This window comes from Schistocerca gregaria, chromosome 4 (assembly GCF_023897955.1).
Source record: "Schistocerca gregaria isolate iqSchGreg1 chromosome 4, iqSchGreg1.2, whole genome shotgun sequence".
In the NCBI taxonomy this organism is placed as follows: domain Eukaryota; kingdom Metazoa; phylum Arthropoda; class Insecta; order Orthoptera; family Acrididae; genus Schistocerca; species Schistocerca gregaria.
Window position 1 is genome coordinate 270,188,043 of NC_064923.1, and position 8,669 is coordinate 270,196,711.

At 42.9% G+C, this 8,669-nt stretch overlaps 2 non-coding genes across 2 annotated transcripts; both read left to right on the forward strand.

The window, feature by feature from the left end:
* Positions 1-7,898: 7,898 nt before the first annotated feature.
* Positions 7,899-7,973, forward strand: Trnas-cga (transfer RNA serine (anticodon CGA)). The gene has a single exon. It is a non-coding gene; the product is annotated as a tRNA-Ser (tRNA).
* A 151-nt stretch (positions 7,974-8,124) lies between these two features.
* Positions 8,125-8,199, forward strand: Trnas-cga (transfer RNA serine (anticodon CGA)). Its single transcript has one exon. It is a non-coding gene; the product is annotated as a tRNA-Ser (tRNA).
* The last annotated feature ends 470 nt before the right edge of the window (positions 8,200-8,669 follow it).

The window sequence follows — 8,669 nt, forward strand, 5'->3', positions numbered from 1 at the left end:
GAATAGGTCACACTAGCGCTCTATACGCTGCCTCCTTTATGAATGAGCTAAGCTTTCCCACAATTCTCCCAATAAAACGGAGTCGAACCTTCGCCTTCCCTTCTACCAATATACATCTGCATCTACATCCATACTCCGCAAGCCACCTGAAGGTGTGTGGCGGAGGGTACCTTGAGTACCTCTATCGGTTCTCCCTTCTATTCCAGTGTCATATTGTTCGTGGAAAGAAGGATTGTCGGTATGCCTCTGTGTGGGCTCTAATCTCTCTGATTTTATCCTCATGGTCTCTTCGCGAGACATACGTAGTAGGGAGCAATATACTGCTTGACTCCTCGGTGAAGGTATGTTCTCGAAACTTCAATAAAAGCCCGTACCGAACTACTGAGCGTATCTCCTGCAGATTCTTCCACTGGAGTTTTTCGTCATCTCCGTAACGCTTTCGTGATTACTAAATGATCCTGTAACGAAGCGCGCTGCTCTCCGTTGGATCTTCTCTATCTCTTCTATCAACCCTGTCTGGTACGGATCCCACACTGTTGAGCAGTATTCAAGCAGTGGGCGAACAAGCGTACTGTAACCTGCTTCCTTTGTTTTCGGATTACATTTCCTTATGATTCTTCCAATGAGTCTTTCTGGCATCTGCTTTACCGACGATCAACTTTATATGATCATTCCATTTTAAATCACTCCTAATGCGTACTCCCAGATAATTTATGGAATTAACTGTTTCCAGTTGCTGACCTGCTATACTGTAGCTAAATGGTAAGGGATCTTTCTTTCTATGTATTCGCAGCACATTACACTTGTCTACATTGAGCTTCAGTTGCCATTCCCTGCACCATGCTTCAATTCGCTGCAGATCCTCCTGCATTTCAGTACAATTATCCATTGTTACAACCTCTCGATATACCACAGCATCATCCGCAAAAAGCCTCAGTGAACTTCCGATGTCATCCACAAGGTCATTTATGTATATTGTGAATAGCAACGGTCCTACGACACTCCCCTGCGGCCCACCTGAAAACATTCTTACTTCGGAAGACTTCTCTCCATTGAGAATGACGTGCTGCGTGCTGTTATCTAGGAACTCTTCAGTTCAATCACACAATTGGTCTGATGGTCCATATGTTCTTACTTTGCTCATTAAACGACTGTGGGGAACTGAATCTGGTGTGCTCATTCCATTTCGTATCGCCTAGATGTGAAACCGACGTGCCTGTCTCAGGGAGCACACTTCTAATTCTGTGTTGGAACATTACTGGCTGTTTTTCCTACTCATATGCATTAACTTACGTTTAAAGCAAGCTGCCTCTCATCGCGCCAACTAGAAATTCTGCCTAAGTCGTCTTGTATACTTCTACAGTCCCTCAACGACAACACCTCCCCGTACACCAAGGCGTCCGTCAGACATGTATATAGACGATAAAAGCGGTCCTCTGACACTTCGCTGGAGCACTCCTGACGATACCCTGGTCTCAGAATACGAATGAAATGGAGAACAACGGTATGTGTAACCAGGCGAATGGATGATAGACCCAGAAGTTCTTTGCTGAACTCTAAAAGCCGACGTGACAACGGAAAAACAGAAGACGTATCATAGAAGGCAACACACAGAACGAATATGGCTGCGATACAGCTGAATTTAAGGAAAAGTCTACACAAGGGCTTTAACCAGCAGCAATTGTTAATGGGTAATAACTAGAGGTCTGTTAGGCCACGGATATCCACCGCAATAATACTGCTCTGCAGATGAAACGCTATGCCATGGCGCACATCTGCGATGTATCTGCGTAAACTCACAATAATAATTACCTTTTAGTTATTAGGCAATATTACGATGACCGTTTGTTTGCACTGTTGTTGTTGTTGTTCATGGTTATGTGGTCTTCAGTCCGAAGAATGAATTTGTAACACCCTACCCGTCACTTATCTGGTTCTGGCGCGTGTTCACCCCAGCTAATTGACTAGCAGATGAAGAGAGAGTGCAAAACTGCCGCAATAGTCCGCAGCTCGTGGTCGTGCGGTAGCTTTCTCGCTTCCCACGCCCGGGTTCGATTCCCGGTGGGGTCAGAGATTTTCTCTGCCTCGTGGTGAATGGGTGTTGTGTGCTGTCCTTAGGTTAGTTAGTTGTAAGTAGTTCTAAGTTCCAGGAGACTGATGACCATAGATGTTAAGTCCCATACTGCTCAGAGCCATTTGAACCATTTGAACTGCCGCAATATTGGATAACGCAAAGAAAGTAATAAGGCCCTGCGACTCCTGATTGAAGTGCGTTGGCAGTGTTGACATTAACTGATACAGAATTGACCCCTTTTAATTAAAAAGGGGTGCACATTGATGTTATATTCAGCTATTGAACACCAGATGCAAATGTTGAACATAAAATTAATTAAGAAAGTGACTTGGGATTTCAGCTACTTGATTGAAAACAGATGCAGTCGATTAGCACAAATTTATTTTAACTCACGACCTTCAGTCATCACATTACATGACTCTCCTAACAGGCGGTGGGAATAAATTGCGTTTACATTTGGTAAAGGGCCATAAATCAAAATTACTTCCTATCGACTGACCTAGGCGTAATGTGAACTGCGAGAAGAATTCTACAATACACGGACCATGAAATCCTCGTGGAAACTTTGCCGGCGTGATCCAACAAATTATTAAGTGTTCTAACTCAAGCCGGAGCGGGCGCAATATCACCGAATTCAGCGTGGCGGGGCGGCATCGTTGTGCGGACGTCGGCCGGCCTCATGGTGCTGCAAGGCTGCGCTCGTCGATACACTTCTAGCTATCTTGTTCAGTACATAGCTGAATGAAAACTTTCTATCTCCAAGCTCAATCGTTCCGTTTGCTAAGTCATAAACTGCAGAGATGCTTATTGTCTCTCAGGCAAGCTGAGTAAAGAACGCCACGTCCGCACTCTAAGCAAGCTGGGAATGGAAGACCTCTACGGAGACTTCTGCCTGTCCACTCTTCGCCTCAGTTTCCCCTCCAATAAAATGACTTACGCCAACTGCAGTGCAAGTCGCTTTAGTTATGTGTCGCCTCCCAGTGCTGACCAATGCCTGCTCTGGGAAGTGAACAAATTCCCACAAAATTTTCCTTCCTCTCAACTTCTGCTATTTAGCTCCTCTCAGGCCACCCATCAAGGTTAACGTCTGCATAAAACACCAATTTTTCCGAAATTCTGACTCCCAGGAGAGTACTTCAAATTCCTTGGTCCTACATTCCCATCAGAGTCTAGCGTATTTCATTCTGCCGATCTTCATCTGATTTACTTCAGACTCTGCACACCGTGAATTCAGCTTGAAGTTGCTATAGTCACAAACACGAATATTTTGGCTTCTGTTGACTGCTCTACCATAGCTTTCTCGAATGTTTAACTGAAAACGGGACGACAGACATTTATCAACAGGTGTACAAGTTCTCTGTCTGCTTCCTGATACACCAGCATGGGGTCAACCACACCCCCCACTGTCACTCATCTTAAGGCAGCTGAAGGCAGCGCCCCATTACCGCTTTCTCAGAGCTTGAGCCGCCCTAAGCTGCCAATTGTCGCTTCCCTTCGTGCGCCACCACCGGGCCATGGTCAACTCTGAATACTTCCCTGGGATAAACTAGCCTCCAGTAAATCAACGCGTTTCCACGAAGTTTTCACGTCGCGTGAATTACTTTAAAACCATCACACAACATTAATTATTCCAATACGTACATATTATACCCTCTACAAGATGTGCCTTGTCAGTAATTTTTGTTCAGCCCTACTGCTCACTCAACGTGAGTTCGGTGATCTTTGAGGACTTCACGTAAGGGGAATAGTTCTTGCCATCTTACAAATTTCTACAGCTCTCTGTGCTAGGCTACACTGTGCAATACTTTTCATTTCTGCATAACTATCGCAAACTTTATTGAAAGCGAATAAATATGTTTATACTAAATTGGTGAACATATCAACATTTCTGTTAAATATACAATTACAGATTGCAACACTTTTGTATTGAAAGGTGTGGCTCGTTAAAATTGTTTCGTATTAAGAGGAATTAATAAACATTCTATAAACGAATTATGTGAGTAGTATTTAACGGTATTCGGGATATAGTACAACAACATGAAACAACACTTAGTCTGACTTCTCGTTGTGGAAGGAAAGTTCAGGGAAAACATAACAAAATCCTTTTCCGCAAGTACGACAGAAAGTTGTCACTTCTGGAACGCATCAAGAATGTGCCAAGGTATGCTATATTAAAATGTGGTCAATATTTCTTAATCTTTGGAATGAAAATTGGTTCAGCAGACGAAAATTCAGGGCAGGGTCGAAGTTACCGAAGAGCTCCGTTGTACTGACTAGGTTAAAATGGTTTATAATATGGTAATACGCTCAGATGTGGGTAAGATACTTCGGGTACGGTGAAGATGCAGATAGGGCACCTCAGTCATTTATGCGGTTTGAGTTTTCCAAAGTGTAACTAGATCACTGCCCACTCGTTTTATAGTCCACGAGAGTTTCCTTCATATCACGCAGAGGCTGTCTTCTTATAATTACTGCCTTTCGAAATAGGTTGCACAATGAACTGGGGTGAATGGAACCATCTTAATAGAATAAAGGCCGAAATATCGTTCAAAGCTGGCCCCAGTCGTCATCTACATCTGCATGGATAATCCGAAAAATCGCACTTAAGTCCCTGGCAGAGAGTTCATCGGACCACATTCACAGTAATTTTCCATCATTTTATTATGATGAAACGTTTCTCCCTCTGTAGGTCGGCGTCAACAAAATATTTTCGCATTCGGAGGAGAAAGTTGGTGACTGAAATTTCATGAGAAGGTTCTCCCGTAACAGGAAACGCCTTTGTTTTGGTTGAGTCCACCCCAAATCCTGTATCATATTAGTGACACTCTCTCCCCTATTTTGCGATAATACAAAACGTGCTGCTCTTCTTTGAACTTTCTCGATGAACTCTGATAATCCTGTCTGGTAAGATACCAGACCGCGCAGCAGTACTCCGAAACAGGACAGACAAGCGTAGTGTAGGCAATCTCTTTAGTAGACCTGTTGCATCTTTTAAGTGTTCTGACAATAAATTGCAGTCTTTGGTTCGCCTTCCCCACAACATTTCCTATGTGTTCTTTCCAGTTTAATGTTGTTCGCGATTGTAATTCCTAGGTATTTAGTTGAATTTGCAGATTTTAATTTGACTGATTTAAGATGTAATCGAAGTTTAACGGTTTCCGTTTATCAGTCATGCGGATGACCTCACTCGCTTCATTATTTAAGGTCGATTACCAATTTAAGCAACATTGATAGATCTTTTTAAATCATTTTTCAACTTGTTTTGATCTTTTGATGAGTTTACTAGACTATAAACGACAGCATCGTCTGCAAACAATCTAAGACGGCTGTTCAGATTGTCTCCTAAATCGTTCATATAGATAAGGAACAGTAGAGGGCCTACACCACTAGCTTGGCGAGCACTAGAAGTCACTTCTGTTTTACTCCATGAGTTTCCGTCAATTACTACGAACCTCTGTGACAGGAAATCACGAATCCAGTCACATAACTGAGACGATATTCAATAAGCACACAATTTCACTAAAAGCTGCTTGTGTGGAAATCGAGAAATACGGAATGAATTTGAAATCCTTTGTCTATAACTCTGAAACTTCTTCTGAGTAAAGAGCTAGTTGTGTTTCACAAGAATAATGTTTTCTAAATCCATGCTGACTGTGTGTCAATAGACCGTTCTCTTCGAGGTAATCATGATGTTCAAACGCATTATATGTTTCGAAATTCTACTGCATATCGACGTTAATGATATGGTCCTCTAATTTAGAGGATTAATCCTACTGCCTTTCTTGAATATTGGTGTGATTTGTGCAACTTTCCAGTGTCTTCGTCGAGCGAGTGGTTGCATTTGATTGTTAATTGTGGATCTATTGCATTAGCATATTCAGAAAGGTACCTAATTGGTATACAGTTTAGACCAGAACATTTACTTTTATTAAGTGCTTTAAATTGCTTCACTACTCCGAGGATACCTACTTCTAAGTTATTCCTCGTGAAAGCGGCGTTTACGCGCGGAGGAAAAGGGTGGTGCGAGTTCCATTAACAACTCACCATCTTAATGCCGGAAGCGACAAGGGGGATGGGAATAACCTGACTGGAGGTGTTATTTCTTGTCCAACGAGTCACGATTTACTATTTAGGGTGACAACTGACTCGTTTACACATTCAACTCGCATCATTATGACCACCTGTTACATAAAACATCTATAACACGTAATTCGTGGCATACGACATTTAATGAGTATTGCCAACGTAAGTACGTAAAGGCAATGACAAGTTGTGTTTTACGACCTGGTCATCGAAAACAAGCGCATCGTAACGTGGTGTTACGTTGCCTAATATATATTATGTTGTACTGAAGTTGCAATTTCCAGATTTATATGCGTTATCCACCTTTCTTCCACCATGTACAATCTATCATCGCTATACACAGTAACCCAAGAATATACGTCTTTAAAAATGACTGCGTGGTTGAAATTAGTATATTATGATGCGAATAGTTTATTTGAAGCAACAGAAACATGACGCCTTTTAATGTCATTGAGCTTTTTGTTCAGTTCACCAATGTATAAAGGATGGAATTTGACTTTACGACAAATGGTGAACTTAGTTGTGCGAGAAAAAGAACGCATGTGCGAGTTTACTTATGAATCTCGGGAACGTCCTTCATCACTATATGTCAGCCGCTTTTCTGAAATTTCATTATGTCGGATCGCATCGTGTAACATGCACATCTTCAGTGGTTCAGCACAGTAAAATTTTTTTAATTAGTCATTTACACCCAGTGGCGTCCGTTAATATTCACAACCGAAATTCCTGAGTTTCGTATGAGCTGTAGAGCACCGCGTGTATGAAACATTTATGTATCAGTGATATATGTGAAGTGTCGTGTGTATGCGTGGTGTATGTATATCGTATGTTGCATAACGCCGCCAAATCACGGATAGTTTGAAGTTCTGTGTACCACACATGAGGCTGGACGTCGAATAGGTCAACGTGCAAAGAATAATTAACACACTGTATTAAAGCACCACAGCATCCAAATAAGTATCTGTTACAAAAATAAACGATTCATCTATTCTGGATGTTTCAGGTGAGTTGAAAATACTGCTTTTCATATATTCTGTTTAAATGTCAGCAATCTTCAGAAACATATTTAAGCCTGATTTCCTTTTATGACAGTCGTAAGTTGGAAGTTTGCTGTTCATTTGCAGTTTCCTTTCCTTTTTCTCAGAATATTTTTGCCCTTCTGGCTTATAATGCTTTGCGTGTTTGTACTACGTATAGTCAACTTCTATTAGTTGAATAATCTCATTGCTCTATGTCTTGGTGAATCCATTGATGCATTCCCTGTCTTTGGATGCTGACTTCTTACTTCAGCCAATGCAAATCGTCCGCGGTATTTCGAACAACTAGGTGTTAAAGTTCTTCTCAAGTACTGTTTGTGTTCGATTTGGGAGACATTCTGGGTTTGCCTGGTGTCGGTGCGAACTGGTTTAGACTTTCTGTCACGATGAAGAAATTGTGTGAGATCTTTTCAAATACTTTTCATGGTCCAGAATGAGATTTTCACTCTGCAGCGGAGTGTGCGGCGGGCGTGAGTCGTGCTTCGGTAGCTCAGATGGTAGAGCACTTGCCCGCGAAAGGCAAAGGTCCCGAGTTCGAGTCTCGGTCGGGCACACAGTTTTAATCTGCCAGGAAGTTTCATATCAGCGCACACTCCGCTGCAGAGTGAAAATCTCATTCTGGATACAGTCATAATGTTAAATAAGGGAAGGTAGGAGACGAGGTACTGGCAGAAGTAAAAGCTGTGAGTACGGGGCGTGAGTCGTGCTTCGGTAGCTCAGTTGGTAGAGCACTTGCCCGCGAAAGGCAAAGGTCCCGAGTTCGAGTCTCGGTCGGGCACACAGTTTTAATCTGCCAGGAAGTTTCATATCAGCGCACACTCCGCTGCAGAGTGAAAATCTCATTCTGGATACAGTCATAATGTTAAATAAGGGAAGGTAGGAGACGAGGTACTGGCAGAAGTAAAAGCTGTGAGTACGGGGCGTGAGTCGTGCTTCGGTAGCTCAGTTGGTAGAGCACTTGCCCGCGAAAGGCAAAGGTCCCGAGTTCGAGTCTCGGTCGGGCACACAGTTTTAATCTGCCAGGAAGTTTCATATCAGCGCACATTCCGCTGCAGAGTGAAAATCTCATTCTGGAAACATCCCCCTGGCTGTGGCTAAGCCATGTCTCCGCAATATCCTTTCTTTCAGGATTGCTAGTTCTGCATGTCTCGCGGGAGAGCTTCTGTAAAGTTTGGAAGGTAGGAGACGAGGTACTGGCAGAAGTAAAAGCTGTGAGTACCGGGCGTGAGTCGTGCTTCGGTAGCTCAATTGGTAGAGCACTTGCCCGCGGAAGGCAAAGGTCCCGAGTTCGAGTCTCGGTCGGGCACACAGTTTTAATCTGCCAGGAAGTTTCATATCAGCGCACACTCCGCTGCAGAGTGAAAATCTGATTCTGGAAACATCCCCCAGGCTGTGGCTAAGCCATGTCTCCGCAATATCCTTTCTTTCAGGATTGCTAGTTCTGCATGTCTCGCGGGAGAGCTTCTGTAAAGTTT